Source organism: Marmota flaviventris, chromosome 5 (genome assembly GCF_047511675.1).
Source record: "Marmota flaviventris isolate mMarFla1 chromosome 5, mMarFla1.hap1, whole genome shotgun sequence".
NCBI lineage: Eukaryota > Metazoa > Chordata > Mammalia > Rodentia > Sciuridae > Marmota > Marmota flaviventris.
The window spans coordinates 53,927,117-53,944,572 of record NC_092502.1 but is presented as its reverse complement, the minus strand read 5'-3'; positions in this window follow the sequence as shown (position 1 = coordinate 53,944,572).

The window sequence follows — 17,456 nt, the reverse complement described above, 5'->3', positions numbered from 1 at the left end:
GCAAATTTAAAGGTGTTGAGCTTACACTCTATTTCTCTAGAGAAACTTGCATGTATTTACAAGAAAGACTGCATAAGAATATTCTTAGCATTGTGTTTAAAAGCAAAAGTTGAGAAACAACTGCTCATTAATCAAGGACTAGATATGACATATTCAACAATGTGAAAGTGCAGCTATATTAGATGAATTAATTGGGGCCATGTTAATAAAGTCCCCAGAAACAAAAAGTGGAGGAAAAAATGAGTTACAATGTAGTAACTCTGTTACAACATAGTAACAGAGTTTCAAAATCTACAAAATCTTATGGGATTACAGATTTGTACCAAATGTAGCTTTGAAAACCCATTAAAGGAAACATATCAAATTCATGATAATGGTTATTTATGTATTGGGGGAAAGGTAGGATTAGAGGAGAATATATAAATATCAAAAGACAAAATTGCAACAAACTTACTTTAAAGATATAATTGACTTTTATTTATGATTCTAGAACTGGACAACACCTCATTCTATCAAATAGAAGAAATGTTCCAATGAGCTGAGTGGAGGACTTTGGCTTTATAGACAGAAAAGAGCTGAAGAATTTAGGAACATGGGGGGAAAAGCAGATAGGTAATTTCAAAGTTACATTCCTATATGGAAAACTAGAGGTATTTCCTTATTATTTTGACTCATGTTGACTGGAATCTCCTGATTTTTGGAACCCTGGGCCTTCTCAAGCTTCAGTTTGATTATGTTGCATTTAACAAAAATAACTAAATTCTGGTTTGATCCTGTTTGTTGGAGCCTAGTGTAGGAAACTAATACAAAACAATGGCCTTAGGTTGCCTAAAACACCTTTCCTCAACTCATACTGTAATATTTTGCTCCTTTTAAAATCTCAAAAGAAAATAGTAAAATCTTAAGTTTTAATAAATCTGATTACTAGGTACATTGCTGCTCACAGAGTTACCCTCTAAATTCCCTACAAACATAAAATGTTTTATACTAGCATTATTGATTTTTAAATAAGAGGAGAAAAACTAAAACAATACTAGAGGACATTTGTTCCCTTTTACCTGATATGATGAATAAGGAATCGCTGAACATGGGCTCATCCTATCTAGTCTGAAGAAAGAAATTAAAAGCATCAGGCCAAGTTCTTCCCACTTCTACCTGCCCCACTCCCAGAGCAGACCATTCTCTGGTTGTCCCTGCAGCATTGGCAGCTGGCTGCTGACTACATGCAAAATCCCTTTACCACTGCCCCCTCCAGCCATCGTCCATCCATCTATCGTCTATCACTGCTTGAACCTGTGGGAAACCCAGCCTCAGAAAGAGTCTGGAAGCAGGAGGAAATTTTCCACTAAGACTGAGCCCTACAATCTCCAGTGATAACAGACCCTGGCCATACTCTGTCTTTTACTGTTTGTAATTCCCATTTTGTCACTTTTTTAAAAATTAATCAAAATTTTATGATCCTGCCCAGAGAAAACAGACATCAACCAATTTGGTCAGGTCATAACTAGAAACACAAAATAAAATTAAATTATAATTTCCCCTTCTTCCTCTCAGAGATGTTTTTCAATTTTATCTTAAAGGCGTTTAAGACAATAACAATTTATTCACTTTAATTTCTAGAGCAAATAAGTTTAGATGTCATCTTGTCTGGGACACTTCATACCGTTTTCTTTGTGAATTGATACTGCCTTTAAAAAGGCACAGAACAAAGAGGAATGAAGGGAAGGGAGAGGGAATGGGGAATAGGAAAGATAGAATGGATCGGACATTACTTTCCTATGTGCATATGTGAATACACGGCCAGTGTAATTCCACATCATGTACAACCAGAAGAATGAGAATTTATACTACTTCTATGTATAATATGTCAAAATATATTCTACTGTCATGTAGAGCTAAGAAGAACAAATTTTTTAAAGGGCAAGGAATTATGCAATCTTCCTGCATTATATCTATTCTGGCCAATAGAATCAATAGGAGTTTAAACACAAATTATTTTTTATTACATTTTTTATTAATTATTTTATTACATTTTTATGTGATAAAACATATCCTTCAAGGGTGACTTTTAATATACAAAGATCATTTTGACACCTGTCTAATTCCTGTCAACATATTCTACATTCTTTTTATAGTTGAACTTCCCCAATTTTTGTTTAATTTTTCATGTTTTGCTTTTGATCAGCAAGAACTCTGCCTCCCAAACTCTAGCCTATACATGAATCACCTGGGGATCTTGTTAAAATGCAGATTCTACTTTCAGGAGGTCTGAGGCAAGACTTGAGACTCTGCATCACTAACAAGTTCCAGCTGATGCTGATGGGTCACCTTCAAGCCAAAAGAAACCCAAATGCATTTTTCAAGAATGGGTAAGTTGTTTATTTTCTGACTCTTTGCATGTTTGAGAACGTCTTTTCTATTGTCAGTTTGTTTTAGTCAGTTTTTTCACTGCTGTGACTTAAAGACCCAACTTGAACAATTGTAGAGGAGGAAAAGTTTATTTAGGGGCTTATGGTTTCAGACATCTCAATCCATCAACAGCAGGCTCCATTCCTCAGGGCTCAAGGTGAGGCAGGACATCATGGCAGAAGAGTGTAGCAGAGGGAAGCAGCTCACATAGTGATCAGGGAGTAGAGAGAGAGACTCCACTCTCCAGATACAAAATATAGGCAAATGGGGGAAGATGGCGGCGAGGGGAGTGCATTGCCCCCATGTGCTGCTTCACTGTGTGGGAGTATGACAAGTCAGGACGGCTAAAGGATATCTTGTTAGGAATTTCCAGCAATAGTGGGGTGCTCCGGAACCTGGAGGAAGGATTTCCATCGCACGAGGATCAGCTACGGGGACTCAAACGCGAGAGGTTTGTCGCACGGAGGGTAACACTGCTTATTCAGCAAATCGCCCCGCGGCTAGAATCTGCAGCGTGCGCTGGGATAGAGACGCAGGGTTACAGCGCTGCAGTTTCTGCCAGCCGCGCAAGCACCGTACTCAGGGCTGAATTCTGGGTTCGAGACGGGGGAAGGAAGCGGTCCATCTCGGTTCTCCACACCGGTCAGACCACAGAGGAGGCCAGCAGCCACCATGTTGGTAAACTGACGTTACCACCCCTGTTTTCGACTGACCGCAGCTCATTCAGCCATAGAACAGGTAATTTCAGGCTGCAATTTGCCTGCGGCTTGCAGACAGATTGCTAGGGCTCAGCGCCTGGGTGCTTCTTAGAACCTGATCTTATCAGAGTGAATACCGAGCGCGGGGCGGCCGAGTTCCGGCTCCCGGAACTGAGCCCGCGGTGACTGCTTCTTGGAGCTTACATTTATAGGAGCTTACACCGAGCACGGAGTGGCCGAGTTCCGGCTCCCGGAACTTCCCTGGCCCGGGGCTAGGAGCCCGCGGAAACTGCTTCTCGGTCCGGGTCCTGCTGAGGGCCGGTCAGGACTCACCCGGTGCTTTGGTTGCCCGGCAAGGGGAACGAAATGCTGCCATTCGCATAGGATACCAACATGGCAGAGATCTGACGTCTGCAGAAAGCGGCGGAGGAGGGAACTTCATCAATACCAGTGGTGACATAAGCAGTTGGTCTCCTGGTAGGGGGGGTGAGGCACAGTCACCCGAGTCTCCTCAATTTGTCGTCGAGCCAGAGGGAAGGAGCCGGGCTGCCGCCAGCGCCCGGAGCAGGCCCAGCGGCTCTCCAGCGTGGTGAACGCGTGACCCCAATTGGAGAGGGGGCGGAGCGGAGCCGCCACCCGCAACCGCAAGGTAGGCAGACCCGCGACCCAGTGGTACATGGGCGTGGTAGGAGGGGCAGGGCAGAGCCACGGTTCGCGCTTGCAAGGTAAACAGACCTGTGTCAGCCTGGCGGGTCAGGCCCAGTGGCCTGCCAGTGTGGTACACACGTCACCCCAACTGGAGTAGGGGCAGAGCAGATCCTTCTCCCACGCCTGGATCAGGCCCTGCCGGTGTGGTGGTCACGTGACCCCAATTGGAGTGGGGGCGGAGCGGAACCACCACCCGTGCCCGCAGGGTGAGCAGACCAGTGATCAACCTGCAGATCAGGCCAAGGGGTCCGCAGGCGTGGTAGGAGGGGCAGGGCAGATCCGCCGCCCGCGCCTCCAAGGTAGGCAGACCTACAACAGACCGGCGGATCAGGCCCAGGAGCCTGCCGGCGTGGTACAAACACCACCCTAATTGGAGTAGTGGCAGAGCAGAGTTGCCGCCCGTGCCAGGAACAGGCCCAGCGTCCTGCAGGCGGGGTAGCCACGACACCCTAATTGGAGTAGGGGCAGAGCAGAGCCTCCACCCGTGCCCGAAAGGTGGGCAGATATGCGACCGACCAGCGGGACAGGCCCAGTGGCCTACCGGTACGACAGACATGTCACCCCATTTGCAGTAGGGGCAGAGTAGAGCCGCCGCCCGCGCCTGCAGGGTAGGCAAACCTGCAACCGACCGGCGGATCAGGCCCGGTGGCCTGCCGGCGTGGTACACTCGTCACCCCAATTGGAGTAGGGGCAGAACAGAGCCGCCGCCAGCTCCCAGAACAAGCCCAGTGACCTGCCGGCGTGGTAGCCACGACACCCCAATTGGAATAAGGAGAGAGCAGAGCCGCCGCCCGCACCTGCAGGAAAGATACGCAAGCAGTATGAAAAGACAAGGAAAGAAAGGACCACAAGCAATGCAGGTCAACGCAACTTTAGAAGAGGTAACAGCTGCAGCAGATGGAATGTCAGATAAAGAATTCAGGATATACATGCTTCAGATGATCTGGAGTATCAAGGAAGACATTAAACAGCAAAATCAGACAATGAAAGATCACTTCGACAACGAATTACGCAAACAAATCCAGGAAGCAAAGGATCAACTATACAGGGAGATAGAGGTTATAAAAAACAAACAAACAGAAATCCTAGAAATGCAGGAAGCAATAAACCAACTTAAAAACTCAATGGAGAATACTACCAGCAGAGTAGAACACTTAGAAGATAGAACATCAGACAATGAAGACAAAGTATTTCAACTGGAAAAGAACATAGACAGCTCAGCAAGACTGTTAAGAAACCATGAGCAGAACATCCAAGAAATATGGGATAACATTAAGAGACCAAACTTAAGAGTCATTGGGATACAGGAAGGTACAGAGCTCCAAACCAAAGGAATGAGAAGTCTATTCAATGAAATAATACAAGAAAACTTCCCAGACTTGAAGAATGAGACAGAACCCCAAATCCTAGAAGCCTACAGGATGCCGAATGTGCAAAATCATAAGAGATCCACACCTAGACACATTATAATGAAGATGCCCAACATACAGAATAAGGAGAGAATTTTAAAAGCTACAAGAGAAAGGAAGCAGATTACATTTAGGGGTAAGCCAATCAGGATAACAGCTGATCTGTCAACACGGACTCTGAAAGCTAGAAGATCCTGGAATAACATATTTTAAACACTGAAAGAAAATGGGTTCCAACCAAGAATTGTGTATCCAGCGAAATTAAGCTTCAGGATGGAGGATGAAATTAAAACCTTCCACGATAAACAAAAGTTTAAAGAATTCGCAGCTAGAAAACCATCTCTTCAAAACATCCTCACCAAAGCATTACAGGAAGAGGAAATGGAAAATAACAATGAAAACCAACAGTGGGAGGTAGGACAGTAAAGGGGGGGGGGGGAAATAATCAAAGAGGAAAACAAACCATGTTTAGTAAGAGAAATAAACAAATATGGCTGGAAGAACAACCCATATCTCAATAATAACCCTAAATGTTAATGGCTTAAACTCACCAATTAAGAGACACAGGCTAGTAGAATGGATCACAAAACAAGACCCAACAATATGCTGCCTACAGGAGATGCATTTGATAGGAAAAGACATACATAGGCTGAAGGTGAAAGGTTGGGAAAAATCATATCACTCATATGGACTTCGGAAACAAGCAGGAGTATCCATACTCATATCAAATAAAATAGATTTCAAGCCAAAGTTAATCAAAAGAGATAAAGAGGGACACTACATACTGCTTAAGGGAACCATAACCAACAAGACATAACAATCATAAATATTTATGCCCCAAACAATGGTGCAGCTATGTTCATCAAACAAACTCTTCTCGAGTTCAAGAGTCTAATAGATCACCATACCATAATCATGGGAGACTTCAACACACCTCTCTCGCCACTGGACAGATCTTCCAAACAAAAGTTGAATAAGGAAACTATAGAACTCAATAACACTATTAATAACCTAGACCTAATTGACATATATAGAATATACCACCCAACATCAAGCAGTTACACTTTTTTCTCAGCAGCACATGGATCCTTCTCAAAAATAGATCATATATTATGTCACAGGGCAACTCTTAGACAATATAAAGGAGTAGAGATAATACCATGCATCTTATCTGATCATAATGGAATGAAACTGAAAATCAACGATAAAAGAAGGAAGGAAAAAGCATACATCACTTGGAGAATGAACAATAGGTTACTGAATGATCAATGGGTTATAGAAGACATCAAGAAGGAAATTAAAAAATTCTTAGAGATAACTGAAAACACAGACACAACATATCGGAATCTATGGGACACATTGAAAGCAGTTCTAAGAGGAAAATTCATTGCTTGGAGTTCATTCCTTAAAAAAAGAAAAAACCAACAAATAAATGATCTCATACTTCATCTCAAAATCCTAGAAAAAGAAGAGCAAAACAACAGCAAAAGAAGTAGAAGGCAAGAAATAATTAAAATCAGAGCTGAAATTAATGAAATCGAAACAAAAGAAACAATTGAAAAAATTGACAAAACTAAAAGTTGGTTCTTTGAAAAAATAAACAAAATCGACAGACCCTTAGCGATGCTAGCGAAGAGAAGAAGAGAGAGAACTCAAATTACTAGCATACGGGATGAAAAAGGCAATATCACAACAGACACTTCAGAAATACAGAAGATAATCAAAAACTATTTTGAATCCTTATACTCCAACAAATTAGAAGATAGTGAAGGCATAGATAAATTTCTTAAGTCATATGATCTGCCCAGATTGAGTCAGGAGGATATAGACAACCTAAACAGACCAATATCAATTGAGGAAATAGAAGAAACCATAAAAAGACTACCAACTAAGAAAAGCCCAGGTCCAGATGGGTATACAGCAGAATTTTACAAAACCTTTAAAGAAGAACTAATACCAATACTTTTCAAGCTACTTCAGGAAATAGAAAAGGAGGGAGAACTTCCAAATTCATTCTATGAGGCCAACATCACCCTGATACCTAAACCAGACAAAGACACTTCAAAGAAAGAAAACTACAGACCAATATCTCTAATGAACCTAGATGCAAAAATCCTCAATAAAATTCTGGCGAATCGGATACAAAAACATATCAAAAAAATTGTACACCATGATCAAGTAGGATTCATCCCAGGGATGCAAGGCTGGTTCAATATACGGAAATCAATAAATGTTATTCACCACATCAATAGACTTAAAAATAAGAACCATATGATCATCTCGATAGATGTGGAAAAAGCATTTGACAAAGTACAGCATCCCTTTTTGTTCAAAACTCTAGAAAAACTAGGGATAACAGGAACATACCTCAATATTGTAAAAGCAATCTATGCTAAGCCTCAGGCTAGCATCATTCTGAATGGAGAAAAACTGAAGGCATTCCCTCTAAAATCTGGAACTAGACAGGGATGCCCTCTCTCTCCACTTCTGTTCAACATAGTTCTCGAAACACTGGCCAGAGCAATTAGACAGACGAAAGAAATTAAAGGCATAAAAATAGGAAAAGAAGAACTTAAATTATCACTATTTGCAGATGATATGATTCTATACCTAGCAGACCCAAAAGGCTCTACAAAGAAACTATTAGAGCTAATAAATGAATTCAGCAAAGTGGCAGGATATAAAATCAACACGCATAAATCAAAGGCATTCCTGTATATCAGCGACAAATCCTCTGAAATGGAAATGAGGACAACCACTCCATTCAAAATATCTTCAAAAAAAATAAAATACTTGGGAATCAACCTAACAAAAGAGGTGAAAGACTTATACAATGAAAACTACAGAACCCTAAAGAGAGAAATAAAGAAGATCTTAGAAGATGGAAAAATATACCCTGTTCATGGATAGGCAGAACTAACATCATCAAAATGGCGATATTACCAAAAGTTCTCTATAGGTTTAATGCAATGCCAATCAAAATCCCAACGGCATTTCTTGTAGAAATAGAGAAAGCAATCATGAAATTCATATGGAAAAATAAAAGACCCAGCATAGCAAAAACAATGCTAAGCAGGAAGTGTGAATCAGGCGGTATAGCGATACCAGACTTCAAACTATACTACAGAGCAATAGTAACAAAAACAGCATGGTACTGGTACCAAAACAGGCGGGTGGACCAATGGTACAGAATAGAGGACACAGAAACCAATCCACAAAACTACAACTATCTTATATTTGATAAAGGGGCTAAAAGCATGCAATGGAGGAAGGATAGCATCTTCAACAAATGGTGCTGGGAAAACTGGAAATCCATATGCAACAAAATGAAACTGAATCCCTTTCTCTCGCCATGCACAAAAGTTAATTCAAAATGGATCAAGGAGCTTGATATCAAATCAGAGACGCGCCGTCTGATAGAAGAAAAAGTTGGCTACGATCTACAGTCGGTGGGGTCGGGCTCCAAATTCCTCAATAGGACACCCATAGCACAAAAGTTAATAACTAGAATCAACAAATGGGACTTACTCAAACTAAAAAGTTTTTTCTCAGCAAAAGAAACAATAAGAGAGGTAAATAGGGAGCCTACACCCTGGGAACAAATCTTTACTCCTCACACTTCAGATAGAGCCCTAATATCCAGAGTATACAAAGAACTCAAAAAATTAGACAATAAGAAAACAAACAACCCAATCAACAAATGGGCCAAGGACCTGAACAGACACTTCTCAGAGGAGGACATACAGTCAATCAACAAATACATGAAAAAATGCTCAACATCTCTAGCTGTCAGAGAAATGCAAATCAAAACCACCCTAAGATACCATCTCACTCCAGTAAGATTGGCAGCCATTAGGAAGTCAAACAACAACAAGTGCTGGCGAGGATGTGGGGAAAAGGGTACACTTGTACATTGCTGGTGGGACTGCAGATTGGTGCAGCCAATTTGGAAAGCAGTATGGAGATTTCTTGGAAAGCTGGGAATGGAGCCACCATTTGACCCAGCTATTCCCCTTCTTGGTCTATTCCCTAAAGACCTAAAAAGAGCATGCTACAGGGACACTGCTACATCGATGTTCATAGCAGCACAGTTCACAATAGCAAGACTGTGGAACCAACCTAGATGCCCTTCAATAGACGAATGGATAAAAAAAATGTGGCATTTATACACAATGGAGTATTACTCTGCATTAAAAAATGACAAAATCATAGAATTTACAGGGAAATGGATGGCATTAGAGCAGATTATTCTAAGTGAAGCTAGCCAATCCCTAAAAAACAAATGCCAAATGTCTTCTTTGATATAAGGAGAGTAACTAAGAACAGTGTAGGGACGAAGAACAGGAGAAGAAGATTAACATTTAACAGGGATGAGAGGTGGGAGGGAAAGGGAGAGAGAAGGAAAATTGCATGGTAATGGAAGGAGACCCTCAGGGTTATACAGTGGAGGAGGTAGAGAGAGAGGAGGGGAGGGGAGGGGAGAGGTGGGGAGGGGGGAGGGTGGAAGATGGGAAAGGCAGTGGAGCACAACAGACACTAGTATGGCAATTTGTAAATCAATGGATGTGTAACTGATGTGATTCTGCAATCTGTGTATGGGGTGAAGGTGGGAGTTCATAACCCACTTGAATCAAAGTGTGGAATATGATATGTCAAGAAATTTGTAATGTTTTGAACAACCCACAATAAAAAATTAAAAAAAAAAAAGAAGAAGAGAAAAAAAAATATATATATATATATACCCCACAGCCATGCCCCCAATGCCCCACCTCCTCCAGCCATACCCCACCTGCCTCCAGTTACCATTCAGTTAATCCCATCAGGGATTAATTAACTGATTAGGCTAAGGCTATAACCCAATCATTTCTCCTCCAAATCCTCTTGCATTGTCTCACATGAGCTTCTGGAAAACCATAACACAGTTCATAGGAATAACATCTTCATAAGGAACAGAATACTTAAAGCACAGACTTTTGCTTTCAAATATCTTCAGTTACATGATCCATTATCTTCCATCATTCTGCATTGTAGGGAATATTGAGGCTTACTTTATTTGAGCTCATTGGGGATGTTGTGCCAATATTTTTCCTGGTTGGAAGCTTATCAGATGTTTTATATATTAGATAAATACCAAAATTTGCAAAAATAAATCTTAATGTTTCTATCTTCACTTAATGTGGTCAAGGGTACAGTGAGTACTTTTAACATGATATTAAGAACTTTCAAGTCTATGAGAAAGAACTAAAAAGAAATCATGTACAAAGAATTATAGGATCAGCATGGGATATAGCTCAGTGGTACAGTGCTTGCCCAGGATGCACAAGGTTCTAGATTAGATCACCAGCACAGAAAATAATAATAATAATAATGGACCAAAAGAATGAGAAGACAGCTACAAACTGCAAGAAAACAATTTCAAAAGGCATATTTGATAGGAAACTAATTTTTTACAGTTTCCTTTTTTATTAGAGCATTATAGTTATATATAGTAGTTGAGTTCATCTCAACAAAGTCATACATGCATGGAATTTGATCTTATTTTATGATTCCCCTCTTTCTCTCCCCTTCTCAATTCCCACCATTTTCCTTCCTTTACTTATCTTCCTTTCACTCATCTATTTACTTTGATTGGTTCTACTGTTTTTGGAGAGGGAGGTACTGGGGATTGAACTCAGGGGTGGTCAGAGTGCTGCTGAGCCATATACCCAGCCCTATTTTGTATTTTATTCAGAGACAGAATCTCAATGAGTTGCTTAGCACCTTGCTATTGTTGAGGCTGGCTTTGAAAACTCAGGATCCTCCTGCCTCAGCCTCCCAAGCTGCTGGGATTATAGGCATGCACTACTGTGCCCAACTTGATTGGTTCTACTTATAAAGGTAAAATTCCTTGTGGTACTTTTGTATATGCACACAGCATTATTTTTTAAACTTCATTCAGCATTTTCTCCCATTTCCCCTCCTTCTCTCCCTCTTGATCTCCTTCTTCTTCTACTGCACTGATCTTTCCTATATCTTTAGGATATCTGATCCTCCCCTTCTTATTTTTCTCTAGCTTCCACAAATGAGAGAAAACATTTGACCCTTGATTTTCTGAGACTGATTTATTTTACTCAGCATGATGTTTTCCATTCCCATCCATTTACCAGCAAATGCCATAATTTCATTTTTCTGTCTGAGTAAAACTCCATTGTGCATATATACCACAATTTATTAACTCACTCATCTATTGACATAGGCATCTGGGTTAATTTTATAATTTGGCTATTGTGAATTGTGCTGATATAAACATCAAGGTAGCTGTATCACTATAGTATGCTGATTTTAGTTCTTGGATAAATGCCAAGGAGTGGGATAGCTGGGTCATACAGTGTTTTCATCCCTAGGTTTTTCAGGAATCTCTATATTACTTTCCAGAGTGGTTGTACTGGTCTTCAGTCTCATCAGCAATGTACAAGTGTACTTTTTTTCTCATATCCTTACCAACATTTATTATTGTTTGTGTTCTTGATAATTGCCATTGTGGCCAAAGTAAGATTAAATCTTAGTGTAGTTTTGATTTCCATTTCCCTGATTGCTAGACATTTTGAATATTTTTTTTTGTATATTTGTTGGATATTTGTGTTTCTTCTTTTGAAAAAATGTGTTTAGTTCTTTTGCCCATTTTTTTATTTCATTATTTTATTGGTGTTATACTTGAGTTCTTTACATGTGCTGGATGTTAAGCTTGAATCAGAGAAGCAGCTGGCAAAGTTTTTCTCTTATGTAGACTCTTTTTTTATTTATTTTTTATTTTTTGTAGATGTAGATGGACAGAATGCCTTTATTTTATTTATTTTTATGTGGTGCTGAGGATCGAACCCAGTGCCTCACGCATGCTAGGCAAGTGCTCTGCCGCTGAGCTACAGCCCCAGCCCCTCTTATGTAGACTCTTAATCGTTTCCTTTGCTGTGAAGAAGCTTTTTTTGTGGTGCCATGGAATGATCCCAGGGGTGCTTAACCACTGAGTCACATCCCCATGCCTTTTTTATATTTTATTTAGAGACAGGGTCTTGTTGAGTTGCTTAGGGCCTCACTGAGTTGCTCAGGCTGGCTTTGAACTCACAGTCCACCTGCCTTAGCCTCCCAAGCATCTGAGATTACAGGCATGTGTCACTGTGCTCAACTGAAGCTTTTAAATTTGATGTCACCCCACATATTGATTCTTGGTTGTTTTTATAGTTTTAGGGGTCTTGGTAAGGAAGTCAATGCAGCCCCAGTATGATGGAGTGTTGACCCTATTTTTTTTCTATCAGTTGCAAGTTTTCTAGTTCAATTCCTAAGTCTTTGATCCATTTCAATTTGACTTTTATGCATGGTGTAGTTTCATGAAACTAGGAATTTAGCTTCATTCTTCTACATATGGATATCCAGATTCCCAGCACCATTTGTTAAAAAGGCTATCTTTTCTCCAACTTATATTTTTGGCATCTTTGTCAAGTATCAGATGGATATAGGTGTGTGGATTTAAGTCTGTCTTCTATTCTGTTCCATTGCTCTTTATGCTTATTTTGATGCCAATACCATGCTATTATTGCTACTGTAGTCCTGTAGTATAATGTCAGATTAGGTATTGTGATATTTCCCGTATAGGTTTTGTTGTTCATTATTGCTTTGGCTATTCTGGGTCTTTTATTCTTCCAAATGAACTTAAGGATTGATAAAATTATTATTTCTAAATAAACCAAAAAAACTTTAATTCAACAAGAAAATGAAAAACTCAATTGAAAAATAGGTTAGAAATCTGAACAGATACCTCACCAAAGATGATATATTTACCAAATATATAGTAAATTAGCATATGCAAGGATGTTAAACATCATCTATTATTAGTTAATTGGAAACCAAAGCAACAATAAGATGCACACTTACTAGAATAGTGGAAATGCAAAACACTGACAACAAAAAATGCTAACGATGATATGGAGCAATAGGAAATTTCACTCAATACTAGTAGAAATGCTAGTATATCTATTTTGGAAGACAGTTTTGTAGTTCTTAGAAACTAACCACACAGAAACCTGCACACAGATGTTATAGCAGCTTTATAATTCAGAAACAACTAAGATGTCCCTCAATAGGTGAATGTATAAATAAACTGTGGTATATTTAGACATTGGAATATTACTTAGTGCTAAAAGAAATTAGCTTTTAAGCCAAGAAAAGACATGGGGAGAGCTTAATTACAAAGTTTTACTAAGTGAAAGAAGCCAACCTGAAAAGACTACATAAAATACTACATAAACATCTATTGTTATCTTTTAACTATATGACATTCTGAGAACAACAAAACTACAAAGACAATAAAAGGATTAGTGGTTTCCAGGGATTCAGGGCATGGGAGGGATAAATCAGCAGAGCACAGAGGATATTTAATGCAAGGAAACTATTCTGTATACTATAATTGTGAATACATGTCATGATACATTTGTCAAGACCCTACAATGTGCAACACCATAAATGAATCCTAATGTAAACTGTGAACTATAGATGATAATGATGTGTCAATGCTGGTTCATTGATTCTAACTAATGTATGGCTCTGACATGAGATGTTGATAGTCAAGGAGGCTGGGGAGGGTCCCTGAAAATCATATGGGAATACTCTGCATTTTTTTGTTCAGTCTTGCTATGAACCTAAAAATGCTCTTTTAAAAAAAAAGTTTATTGAAGAAAATATGGGGGGTGGAGCACATCTTGGGCTGAAATGCAGCTCTATTGTTTACCTAGCATGTGCAAGGCCCTCAGTTCAATCCTCAGTACCACAAAGAGAAGAAGAAGGGGGGAGCAGAATGAAAGGGAAAAAGAAGAATTAAAGAAGAGAATGACAACAATGTCTAAAAGAATAGCAAATATCATTAAAGAATTTGAAGTTATAATAACATGGAAATTCTGGGATTGAAGAGTACAATAATTGGAAATGAAAAAAAATTACTAGAGAGGTTCAACAGCAGATAGTGAAGTCAGAATTAGACAGGAAAATAGGCAAAGGTCAGACCCAGACAATGGAGGGATTGAAATGTCAATTCCTTTAGAGCCCTTCCTCCACCCTTATCAAGATAACCTGCCCCTGCTCCAACCTGTTTGTCAGGTAACCTGTCCCAGGGATAATCCCTCCCTACAGGGAGTTGTTAATTATGCCCCACTACCTCTACCCCCCATCATGCCCAGATCACTCCACCTTGGCCCCTCCAGCCCATCTGCCTCTCACCTTTAGGCAATCCCACTGAGCATTTCCTGGGCCTAGTCACTTATGCAAAAAGAAGAGAGATAAGGGGGAAGAGAGCAGGGGAACAAAGGAAGCCTAGGACATATAAAAAGGCAGAACACCCTCACTTCTTAGGATACCAGCAAACCAGTTATGGCCCCCTTCTCCCTCCTGGGAGAAGTCTACGTTACCCCTTTTTAAATAAACACTGATTTATATGCTTGCCTCAGCGAGCTTCTCTAATGTTATACGTCAATATGTGGGGAAGCAGAACTTGTCGCCAGTAACCGGCAATATCAATAGGAGCTAGCCAAAGAAAGAAGGGGGGGATTTTAAGAAATGTCAGTTGAGGGGCAGAGGATATAGCTCAGAGACAGAGCATTTGTCTTAAATTTGTTATATCATGGGTTCAATCTCCAACACTGCAAAAAAATAATAAAATCTAATATCAGTTGAGATTATATAAAGTCTGAGGAAGAGGACAAAAAAAGAATAAAGAAAAATGAATGGGGCCTCAGACATCTTTAGGAAAGCCATCAAGTATTCCCTTTATGTTAACTGGGGTTTCAAGCAGGAAACAAAGGGAGACACAAAAAAATATATGGGAAGAAATAAGGCTGAAAACTCCCCAAATTTAATAAAAAGTATTCATTTGTAACCCAAGAAGCTCAAAAACAACCCAAGCAGAATAAACCTAAGGATATCATATCATAAGTAAACCACTAAGCATATCATAAATAAACTCTTGAAGGCAAAAACAAGAAAAAAATTTTGAAAGTAACAGAAAGAAAATAACTCATAATATACAAAGGATTTTCAATAAGACTAACTGTTGATTTTTCATCAAAAATCATGAAGGCCCCAAGATGGTGAGCTCACATAATCAACATGCTAAAAGACAAAGACTGCCAACCAAGAATGATATATTCAGAAAAACTATATTTCATAAATTAAGGTTCCCAAATAAACAAACACTGAGAGAATTTATTAGACCTGCCCTACAAGAAATAGTAAAGGAGTTTTTCCAAGCTAAATGAAAGGCACAGGAGAATATTTTGAATCTGTCCAAAGAAACAAAGAGTCCTGGCAAAATAATGACATAGGTAAACATAAGATAGTAAAAATGTATTCTTATAACATTTTTATTTTCTTATCTGATTTATAGGACAACTGTGCAAAGGGATAATTATAAAACTGTATTTATGGGCTTACATTAAGTAAGGATATAATTTAACCATAACCACACAAAAGAGTGGGGAAAGAATGGACTTATATTAGAGCAGCTTCACATACCACTAGAATTATGTTGGTATTAATGCAAACTAGATTGCTTTTTTTAAAGATGTTAATTCTAATCCCTAGGTCAACTAAAAATAAAATAACTCAAGATATAGTAAAAATAATAGTAAGTGAATTTTTCCACCTAATGGATCATACCCATAGTCTCTCCTGATTAAGAGAGTTTAGAAGATGATGGGCTAGGGTTGTGGCTCAGTGGTAGAATGCATACCCCGCACAGATGAGGCACTGGGTTTGATCCTCAGCACTACATATAAATATAAATAAACAAAATAAACTTTTTTTAAAAAAAAAGATAGTTTAGAAGATGATATGTGGAATTTTTGAGCTGATAATATTCAGATGATATGTTAGAGTTGATGCTCTAAGTTGAAAATCCTGGGGCTGTTGGGATGCGGTATCTATTTTGTATCTGCAATGTTACGTGAATTTTGGTGTACCAGAGGACAAATTATAATAATGGAATGACTCCAAAGCAGCTATGTCCAAGTCTCAGTTCTCAGAACCTGTATATGTTACCTCATTTTGAAAAAGTATTTTTTTGCAAATGTAACTAAAGGATCTTAAAGTGAGATCATCCTGATGAGTCTAATGATAAATGACCCTATAAAGGGAGCTGGGAAGAGCAAGGAGTGGGAGGAAGAGGAGGAGGACAATGACAAGGACAAGAAAAAAGAAGCAATATGATCTTCATTAGAGGTCCAATTTTACACTGTGATGATATGGCCACTGGTCAAGGAGTGATGATGGTCATCAGGTGGAAGAGGCAAAAAATAGACTATTCTCCTAGAGCCGATGGGAGGGCATTTCAGACTTCTGGTCTCCAGAGTTGTAATAAAATATATTGCTGCTGTATTATGCCACCAGTGTGTGGTAATTTGTTATAGCAGCTCTAGGAAACTATTATACATTCTAGTCAAAAGTCAGAAATTGGCACAGTAAATTTTTAAAAAGTATATGTGATCCAGTGCCGCTGTCTGGCTGGGCACAAATGCCGCAGTCTGGCTGGGCACACAATCACGAGCCACCACACAGCTTGTAGATTCAAACAGCAACTCTTTATTCCCGAACTCACACCAGCCGTCTACAATCACGTTCTGGGGAAATCCACGTTCTCTGCCCGAATCCACGTTCTCTGCCCGAATCCACGTTCTCTGCCCAAATCCACCTCCACTGGGCTTCTATCTCCAAAATATACTGTCTGAATCCCGTGAGAACTCAAGGGGAACTCAGGCAGCAGGATACGCCCTATTCCCGGGAGGAATAATCTTAAACCTTAAACCTGGAACCTAAACTGGGAACGCCCTAAACACGATTATCTTAAAACCGGGAACACCCTAATCTGCCTTGGTCCTTGAGCAAGGTCACCTACATTCAATGTCGCTGCAACATGTCAGCAACATGGGGTACGCTGGCAAGGAAATTGTCATACCTACTTGGCTAATGGCTCCCAGCATCTCCCCCCTTCTGATTAATTAAACAACAAGCAATGTGGCTTAAGGACCGTGCCTGGTAGGTTGTCCAATTCAACATATGGTTCTTACCCGTCATCGGAAAACTGACCTTTAGGCATCAGCCTCCTGTCTTAGGTTGATACCACTGCAATTGAATCATACCCGTCACTGACTACCGGTCCAGCATACAGCCATACTTGTGGATAGGTCTATGCACCAGTGGGGGGGTGAGGTTC